The 8,926-nt window shown below is 40.8% G+C and overlaps 1 long non-coding RNA gene across 1 annotated transcript; it reads right to left on the bottom strand.

Annotated features, from left to right (window-relative positions):
- Positions 1-685: 685 nt before the first annotated feature.
- Positions 686-2,673, bottom strand: LOC106583127 (uncharacterized). Its single transcript, XR_001323446.3, has 2 exons — positions 2,501-2,673; positions 686-2,268 (listed from the first exon to the last, which is right to left on the bottom strand). It is a non-coding gene; the product is annotated as an uncharacterized LOC106583127 (long non-coding RNA).
- Positions 2,674-8,926: the final 6,253 nt, after the last annotated feature.

The raw sequence follows: 8,926 nt of genomic DNA, 5'->3' as shown, positions 1-8,926 counted from the left end.
TGGTTTACAAAACCTGGAGTTGTGGAAATAAAGAGAGACATAGAGGTGAAAGATGATAAGGAGACTCTCTCTGTGCCCGCTTAGGTAAAAGAAAAGGACCTGGAAAGGACAGGGGAGACTGAGCAAGGTGCAGGAAGGAACCCAGAAAAGTTTAACTGTTATGAAAGATTATGTGGAAATGGGAAGACAAGTGTGAATGGCGTTGGTAACGTGGGTTATCAAGAATAGTGATATGAGGCGCTATACTGGAATAAGACATTAAATCATCTGTATAATCAAGTAATAAATTTGCAGACATTATAGTATAGATTCTAATACAAGGTATTAACCCATTTAATCCCAATTTTTCCCAGACATGAAAATATCCAAATCTTGTGTCATTAGTAAGCCTTTGAAATAATACTTTTTTTGAATTTTCATGAAAAAGTGTGTTTTATGGTCGGGCACAATTGTGACCGGTGGGATAATGTGATGTATACTGAATTAACATATTTCTCCTATGCAGTCATTAAAATTCTCATATATCCCAGCCCAGTTATTAACACTTAAAACTCTGTCACTGGCAGTCCCCAGAATTGCCACTAGAATGCCCCATCACATTCTAATGTGACTATTTTACATATCAAAAACCCTTATACAACACTGATATGAATACTGAGAGCAAAACAAAAAAACAACAACCATCAACGTATTTCAACATTGTTACTTTATTGTAACATACATTGTAACATTTACTTTAGTGCAACATGTATTGAAACATTAATATTGAAACTTTATTGTAACATTTGAACTTGTACTTTAGTGCAATATTCATTGTAACATTGTCATTGTGACATTTTAGTGCAACATTCACAAACAACTGTATAGCAGTCTTGTCATTCATTCACAACTACGATCAGTCAAGTAGAGGCCTACACTGAACATAATTAAAAATATATATATATATATATGTGTGTGTGTGAGGTAGGGACCAAGTGCATGATTTTATATATATTATAGAGGTTAGAGGTAGGAACCAAGTGCACGATTAACTACGATCAGTCAGACCTATTGTCATACAGTATGTCTTGAATCAATTGATCCTTTTTTCCAAAAACATTTGTCATTTTGATTCTTTTTCGTTGACTTTTCTTCATAGAGTCCGTTGTACTGCTTCTCCTCACCCTTTGTCTTTTCTATTTTATTAGCCTTTTCAGCCCTTTTTCATTCGCTCTTATCTCCGTTTCTACTCTCCATGGTATATCTTGAAGCACTCAATTTGCAGTGGCGCTTTGCATTTCTCACATGCATAGGTGATGCGTGTCACAATGACGACATCTATGGAACTGGTGCATCGTGTTGATTGGCCAGTGAGAAGCTTTGTCATATCTTGCCTGACCTTCAACAGTAGCAGCCAGTAGAGATCTCCTTCCGTGGCTCAGTGGTTTCGTGCCAAACTTTTGCATAAGAGACTGTGGCACTATCCATAAGAAGGTGAGCAGGTTGATGTCCCTCCCATAGCATCTCTGTAAAATAAATGGCTGTTTACGAGTGCACTGTTGAGAGACCATGCAAAGATGGGCCACCACCACTTCTTAGACCTGATGGAGATATGGTATCTTGAAACCTGTAGGTTGTGAAATTCAACACCGCCTATGTGCTTATTGTATCGGTTGATGCATTTTGGTTGTGGGACTTTGTCAAAAGGCACGTCACTCCTTGTTCCATCTCTTGACAGAGGTCTCACTGTATTTCTCCTCCATGTTTGTTGCTACTGTGACAATATTATTGTCTTTCTAATGGACCAGCAACTTGTCTCCTTGGGTCAGAACCTCAGAGGTTCCCCGGGGTAACTTCATGAAGTCCTTCTGTGGCTTGAATGGGACATCAAACAGGTGATTTTTCCTCATCGTTCCAGAGCGCCCATATCCTCTTTTTGTCATTTCATCGAGGAGTGCAAGCGAAGTGAAGAGGTTGTCATGAAGGAACTTGCAACCTTGAGGCACCTGAGATTGCTCTGCAACACCAAGAATGACACTGGGTCCATGACCCAACCCAGTCACAGGGAGGAGAGTGTGGGGTGGTGAGGGATAACGTTCCTGTCATGATCAGTTTGTATAGGTTCAGCATATACATTCAAAATCCTGGCTGGCAAATGGCCTGTCTCCCCCTCATAGTCCATATCTGACCCATCGCTATCACAATCTCTGCAGGATAACTGCAATGTTGCACGCCTTGTCTGAGCAGTCACCTTGATCCAACATATCCAGTACTTGACTCAAAGTGAAACTAAAAGAACAGAGTAGAAAGTTAGGTAGAACAAGAACTATGTGTGTGTGTATACCTAGATGCACTGTGTTATCCCGCCGGTCACTATTGTTGCCAATAACATGTTTACTCATTCTATGACCACACTGAACAAAGTTGAGTACTTGCAAATGCATATATCAATACTAGACACCTTAAAGATGATGTGTACCAAAATATTTGTCCTATCTTAATGTAAACATACTTGACTAACCTTTTGTTTGGGAGCTTTGATGCAGCCATCGTCTTCCCATGGTGCAACCAGGAAGTAAACAGCTCTGGTCATGTGACACTGCACATATTTCATTGAAACCCTTTATTATTTCAATATTTACTGGAAATGCATTCAGTAAAAGTTTTAGAGCCTTATAACTGGAAACGTTTTTTACGGTCACTATTGTGATTTATGGGATTAAATAGGTTAAGTGCCGTGACTAATTAATTATTGACCGGGGAAGTGGATAGCCCTACCTTGGAAAAAAGTTATTTTAAAACCATGGAGTCGCTGAAAGAGGCGCACAAAAATTCTACCAATTCTGGTCGAATATGAAAGAGTAAACTAGATAATGTACGGCAACATTACCTTATTAACAGGAGAATTCAAATCAAATAAACAATTCAGGGAGGCAATTATGAATTAGAACAAACGCATAAAACCAGAATAAGAAGCTCAATATACAAGAGTATTGAAGTTAGCGTTCTATCTGCGTCATTACACTCACTGGACAATTTTTGAGAATGAATAGTGAATAGTGTAAAATGGGGTACTTGGTAATGTCGTCCAGGCTATTTTGGTTGAATTTCAAAGCACTAGATATACCAGAGTGCAGAATAACTAATCCGTTTACAAAATCTCGAAGTTTGATTGAACATTGTCGGTGTCAGTAAACGTCAGGGAAATAACGTAATTTGAATTATTGCAAGCAGCAGTTAGTCACCAACGTGTTTATCAAACAAGTAAAGAGCCTAATCATCTTTGCTAGGTGAGTAGAATGGAGAGTGAAGATGTATTTTCTTGTATATATCTGGAAGTAGCGTTAGATAAATTAGCCAACTTTAGCAAATTAACGTTAGCTTGGGTGCTTGACTGCCATGTGGGAGAAATAGTAGGACTTATGATTCAGACAGTTTGGATCAGCTCACTGGTCACGATAACAACACCCACCCGTAGCACGCGCTCCAGCAGGTAAATCTCACTGGTCATCCCCAAAGCCAACACCTACTTTGGCCGCCTTTCCTTCCAGTTCTCTGCTGCCAGTGACTGGAACGAATTGCAAAAATCGCTGAAGCTGGAGACTTACATTTCCCTCACTAACTTTAAACATCAGCTATCTGAGCAGCTAACCGATCGCTGCAGCTGTACATAATCCATCTGTAAATAGCCCACCCAATTTACTTACCTCATCCCCATATTGTTTTTATTTACTTTGCTGCTCTTTTGCACACCAGTATCACTACTTACACACCATCATCTGCGCATCTATCACTCCAGTGTTAATCTGCTAAATTGTAATTACTTTGCTACTATGGACTATTTGTGTGTGTGTGTGTGTGTGTGTGTGTACACAGTGAGGGAAAAAAGTATTTGATCCCCTGCTGATTTTGTATGTTTGCCCACTGACAAAGAAATTATCAGTCTATAATTTTAATGGTAGGTTTATTTGAACAGTGAGAGACAGAATAACAGAAAAATCCAGAAAAACACATGTCAAAAATGTTATAAATTGATTTGCATTTTAAATGAGGGAAATTTGACATTTTAGTCATTTAGCAGACGCTCTTATCCAGAGCGACTTACAGTAGTGAATGCATACATTTCATACATTTTTTTTTCTGTGCTGGCCCCCCGTGGGAATCGAACCCACAACCCTGGCGTTGCAAATACTATGCTCTACCAACTGAGCTACAGGGAAATAAGTATTTGTTTTATTTTTGTACATTTTAATAGGGATGATGTGTGCTAAATTGAGAAGTTTGAATTTGAGTTATAGTAAGCACTAAGGACTGTTATTCTGAATTTGGGTTGGATCACTTATAAAATGTTTTAGATTTAGAACTGTTGAAATGTATTAGGCCTATGGAAGCTCTGGAAACCTTATCTCTAAGTATCCTTTGCTAGGGGGGGTTAGAATTTATTGGATGAAAGCTTGGGTAAACAAAGGTGTTTGGTTTTTGTTTCTTTTATGTCATGTTACACTGTATTGATAAAGAGATGTCTGGGTGATAGAATACAAGTAATTGCATTTAAGGTTTATAGTCTGTGTTTTGTAATAACACCCAACGATGGAGATAGCATGGAGACCAGCATAACATGGGCACGTAACGGATGGACGTTTTTTTCCCAGTTTTAGTTACATTACGACTAGTGGGAAGTTATTAAAAATGTATTTATTTTTCTCTTTTCAGGTCAATGTTTTTAGGTTTTGTGGAACATAAAAGTGATCTTTGTTCCAAAGGAGGGATTGATGTATATTGACTAAATTGATTTGAGAATGTTTTAGTATGTTTAACTGTGGTAGTAAATTAGGAGTAGTGACATGTGTGTTATGGGTTAGATGGAAGGATATATAGGTTGAATATTCTTCCAACTCATTAATCTCTTTCCCAATTTCTAACAGCTGGCGAATACTTGATAGATTACAGGCAGTAGTTATTCTCACGGCAGTTGCCGAAGGGATCGCAATTGAAGGAGATTATAGGCATGGGCCATGTTCGTAGTAGCAGGGGTCACTTTAGTAGCATTGTTGGGATATCAGTATATGAAGACTCATGCCACATGGATTGGTAACTGGAAGACTGATGGGAGTACAGGGGATGCGGTTATTCAAATGTCACAAATGATGTCAGGAAATGACCCATGTGTATATCCTCAGGTGAAAACAGAGATAACCAAGGGCATGGGCTGAATTCTGGAGATTGAGTGAACATCCAGATACACCAGGAGGGGGTGTTGGGATAGATTTGGTCTGGTCCACACATACAGTACTCCTTGCAGCAGTGGTAAAGATCGTCATGTCTCTCTTCAGTGGGTGCATAATTCTCACAAGAAGTAAGGTCCAGCTGCATAATGGATGAGCTTGAAAACACCATGACAGAGGAAGCGGCACTAAAGAGAGAGAGAGACTAGATTCCACTGTAGACATACATGCAGATGGGTTATTAAGTCTAAGAGCTACTTGTTCTATTGGTTAATGCATCATATGACAAAGGATAGATGTTAGGGTAATTGTGCTCTAAACAACATGTTGAAGGCATTCATGTGAAAGCATGTACAGTGCTGAGTTACCTCAAGAGGATGTAACGTTGATTAGGGAAACGCACTTGCCAATCAGGTGATGTGCCTATTAAGTGGCAATAAAAAAGTTAAAATGACATGGCTTGGGAACACCTCTCAGAACCTGGGGCCAAAAAGGGAAGACTGGGCGAAAGCATGAGGAAGCTTCATTAGGGCTTTTATTTTTGTGGAGTCCAGCAGAAAAGTATCCTGGAGGCATAGAATCAGGTGAAGAGAGAGTGGGAATTGTCATGGTCTCAGACTTCGGGTTTCATGAATATACTTAGTTATAACTTACCACATTATTAATACGGTTATGTTTTGTGTTTTTCGTTGCTTTGCAAGTCTTATGCTATCATTCTCTTAGGAATCAGGAGAAAGTGGAGAAACTAAAAGCAGCTCAGCTGAAGTCACCAGCTGGAATGGCATTTTGTTGTGTGATGAGAGATGCTGTAATCATAGAAGAGGCCATAAGTCTGTTTGAAAACCTCATGGAAACAGCCTGAACCAGGACCAGAGGTTCCACATCTGGTGATCGCAGGGGACCAGGACTACATCGAGTGTTCCAGAGGAAGTGGAACAAGCCAAGGCGAGAGGGTCCCTACAGAGTGGACCTAGCAACACCAACAGTCGTCCAGGTGAAAGGAAGCAACTTCTGGTACTAACTAAACCACTGCACCAGAGTCCTAGCGGGGAGAAGGAGGCGACCACCGAGCCATGAGGATGCTGATAAACCAGGCGGGTGTCCGGAGGAAACGGGAGCATGAGGAGGTCAGTGCGCCAGGCAGGAGCCAGGAAAAAGCCGAAGGAGAGGCGGATCAAGGAGCATCTTCTAACAACAGATGCTCTCGCCTGAATATCCAGAGAGTCCAGGGATGGGGAGGAGTGACATGCCTGTTGCTCCTGATGACATATCTACTCTGGCAGATACCCCTGACAGAGGCGCTGTCCAAGGGGGCGGAGAAACAGCGACAGGAGAATGGGAAGGAGACTTTCTTACCATCGACTTCTCTGCCCTCACATGGTCTTTCTAACAGAGTGAAAGTGAAAACCAGGACAGATGAAGAACGGTAGAATGTTAAGATGGATGTGAGGTTGATTATCTCCATAGAGTTTCAGAAGGTGCTCCCATTCTCATCTATACTCGAAAATGTAATTGTGTGAAACTGAGTTTCAAAGGGGGGATTATGTTGGAGATTTTCCAGTCATCTGATGATCCTCAGTACCTATACTGTTCTCTTTGAAGTAGAAAGAAGAATCAATAAGGTTAAATATTAGACATGTGAAGGCTGAAGCCCATGTGAGTGTACAAAGCTGGACCAACATCGAATTGACCATTGGACATGTAAAAAACAGAACGTAAGCAGAATTTGTATAGATGAGGCAAGGTAGACGAACAAGATGTGTCTGGTCTGGGCCATATCTGATCTTGTGAAGGCTACTGGACATGCACATGGGTTAATCATACATAAGACAATGTCAGTCTGAACTTGTGAATACCTTTGGACAGGAGCATTAGCTAAGGGGTATGCATGTCATGCCACCAATATAATCATTGCCCCAATGTCTGAGCCAATAAGAGAATGGAAACTAAGTAAGACAACAAGATTCGGAAAATGGGGTGATGACGTTATGTAAGGGTAAGACTGTATAAAAACCAAGCACTAAGAATGAAGATTCAGTTGTTTCATGAACTAACTCGGCTTTGTTGCTCTCTGTGATAAAGTCTAATCGAATTCACAAGCTCCGGTATCTGAGTCAATATTTTTCCACAACAGGAGCAATTTCCAAACGCCTGAAGGTACCACGTTCATCTGTACAAACAATAGTAAGCAAGTATAAACACCGTGGGACCACGCAGCCGTCATACCGCTCAGGAAGGAGAAGTGTTCTGTCTCCTAGAGATGAACATACTTTGGTGCGAAAAGTGCAAATCAATCCCAGAACAACAGCAAAGGACCTTGTGAAGATGCTGGGGCGAACAGGTACAAAAGTATCTATATCCACAGTAAAACGAGTTCTATAATCAATCTGAAAGGCTGCTCAGCAAGGATGAAACCACTGCTCCAAAACCACCATAAAAAAGCCAGACTACGGTTTGCAACTGCACATGGGGACAAAGATCATACTTTTTGGAGAAATGTCCTCTGGTCTGATGAAACAAAAATAAAACCGTTTGGCCATAATGATCATCGTTATGTTTGGAGGAAAAAGGGGGAGGCTTGCAAGCCGAAGAACATCATCCCAACCGTGAAGCACGGGAGTGGCAGCATCATGTTGTGGGGGTGCTTTGCTGCAGGAGGGACTGTTATACTTCACAAAATAGATAGCATCATAAGGTAGGAAAATTATGTGGATATATTGAAGTAACATCTCAAGACATCAGTCAGGAAGTTAAAGCTTGGTTGCAAATGGGTCTTCCAAATGGACAATGACCCCAAGCATACTTCCAAAGTTGTGGAAAAATGGCTTAAGGCCAACAAAGTCAACGTATTGGAGTGGCAATCACAAAGCCCTGACTTCAATCCCATAGAAAATTGGTGGGCAGAACTGAAAAACCGTGTGCGAGCAAGGAGGCCTACAAACCTGACTCAGTTACACCAGCTCTGTCAGGAGGAATGGGCCAAAATTCACCCAACTTTTTGTTGGAAGCTTGTGGAAGGCTACCTGAAATGTTTGCCCCAAGTTAAACAATTTGAAGGCAATGTTACCAAATACTAATTGAGTGTATGTTAACTTCTGACACACTGGGAATGTAATGAAAGAAATAAAAGCTGAAATAAATCACTCAACTATTATTCTGACATTTCACATTCTTAAAATAAAGTGGTGATCCTAACTGACCTAAGACAGGGAATTTGTACTAGGATTAAATGATCTCACTCCATACAGACAGCGGTCACTGGGGTGGGTCAGACCTGGGTGTTATGAGAATAAGCTTTCTTTCTCTGTAGTGTCTGCCCGTGGAATCAGTTATCACCCCTTTCTCTGTAGTGTCTGCCAGTGGAATCAGTTATCACCCCTTTCTCTGTAACCACTCTCATCACTCCTATTCCCCTTCTTGATGACAGCTTTACAGAGCCCTAGAAATGCCTCTTCTCCAATAATGACTCCATCATGTCACGCAAACACATACATGTAGAGACAGAGATGCACGCATACATACCAAGGTGTTCCACACAGACAGATTCTGTGCGAGCATGTTTGCGCGTGTGACAGTGTTGATCCTGAAAGGAGAGATCAGATTGCAAAACTCCCCTTACAATGGAAGTACATCTTATGGCAAATTAGGACATGCTATGACAGCTTTATGATTTACCTACATGGATGTTCAGTTAAATGTAATACAGGAACAGACTAGGCAAA

This window comes from Salmo salar, chromosome 22, assembly GCF_965601325.2.
Source record: "Salmo salar chromosome 22, fSalSal1, whole genome shotgun sequence".
Lineage (NCBI taxonomy): Eukaryota > Metazoa > Chordata > Actinopteri > Salmoniformes > Salmonidae > Salmo > Salmo salar.
Note: the sequence above shows the minus strand (reverse complement) of the source record. Positions and strands in the feature narration are given on the sequence as shown.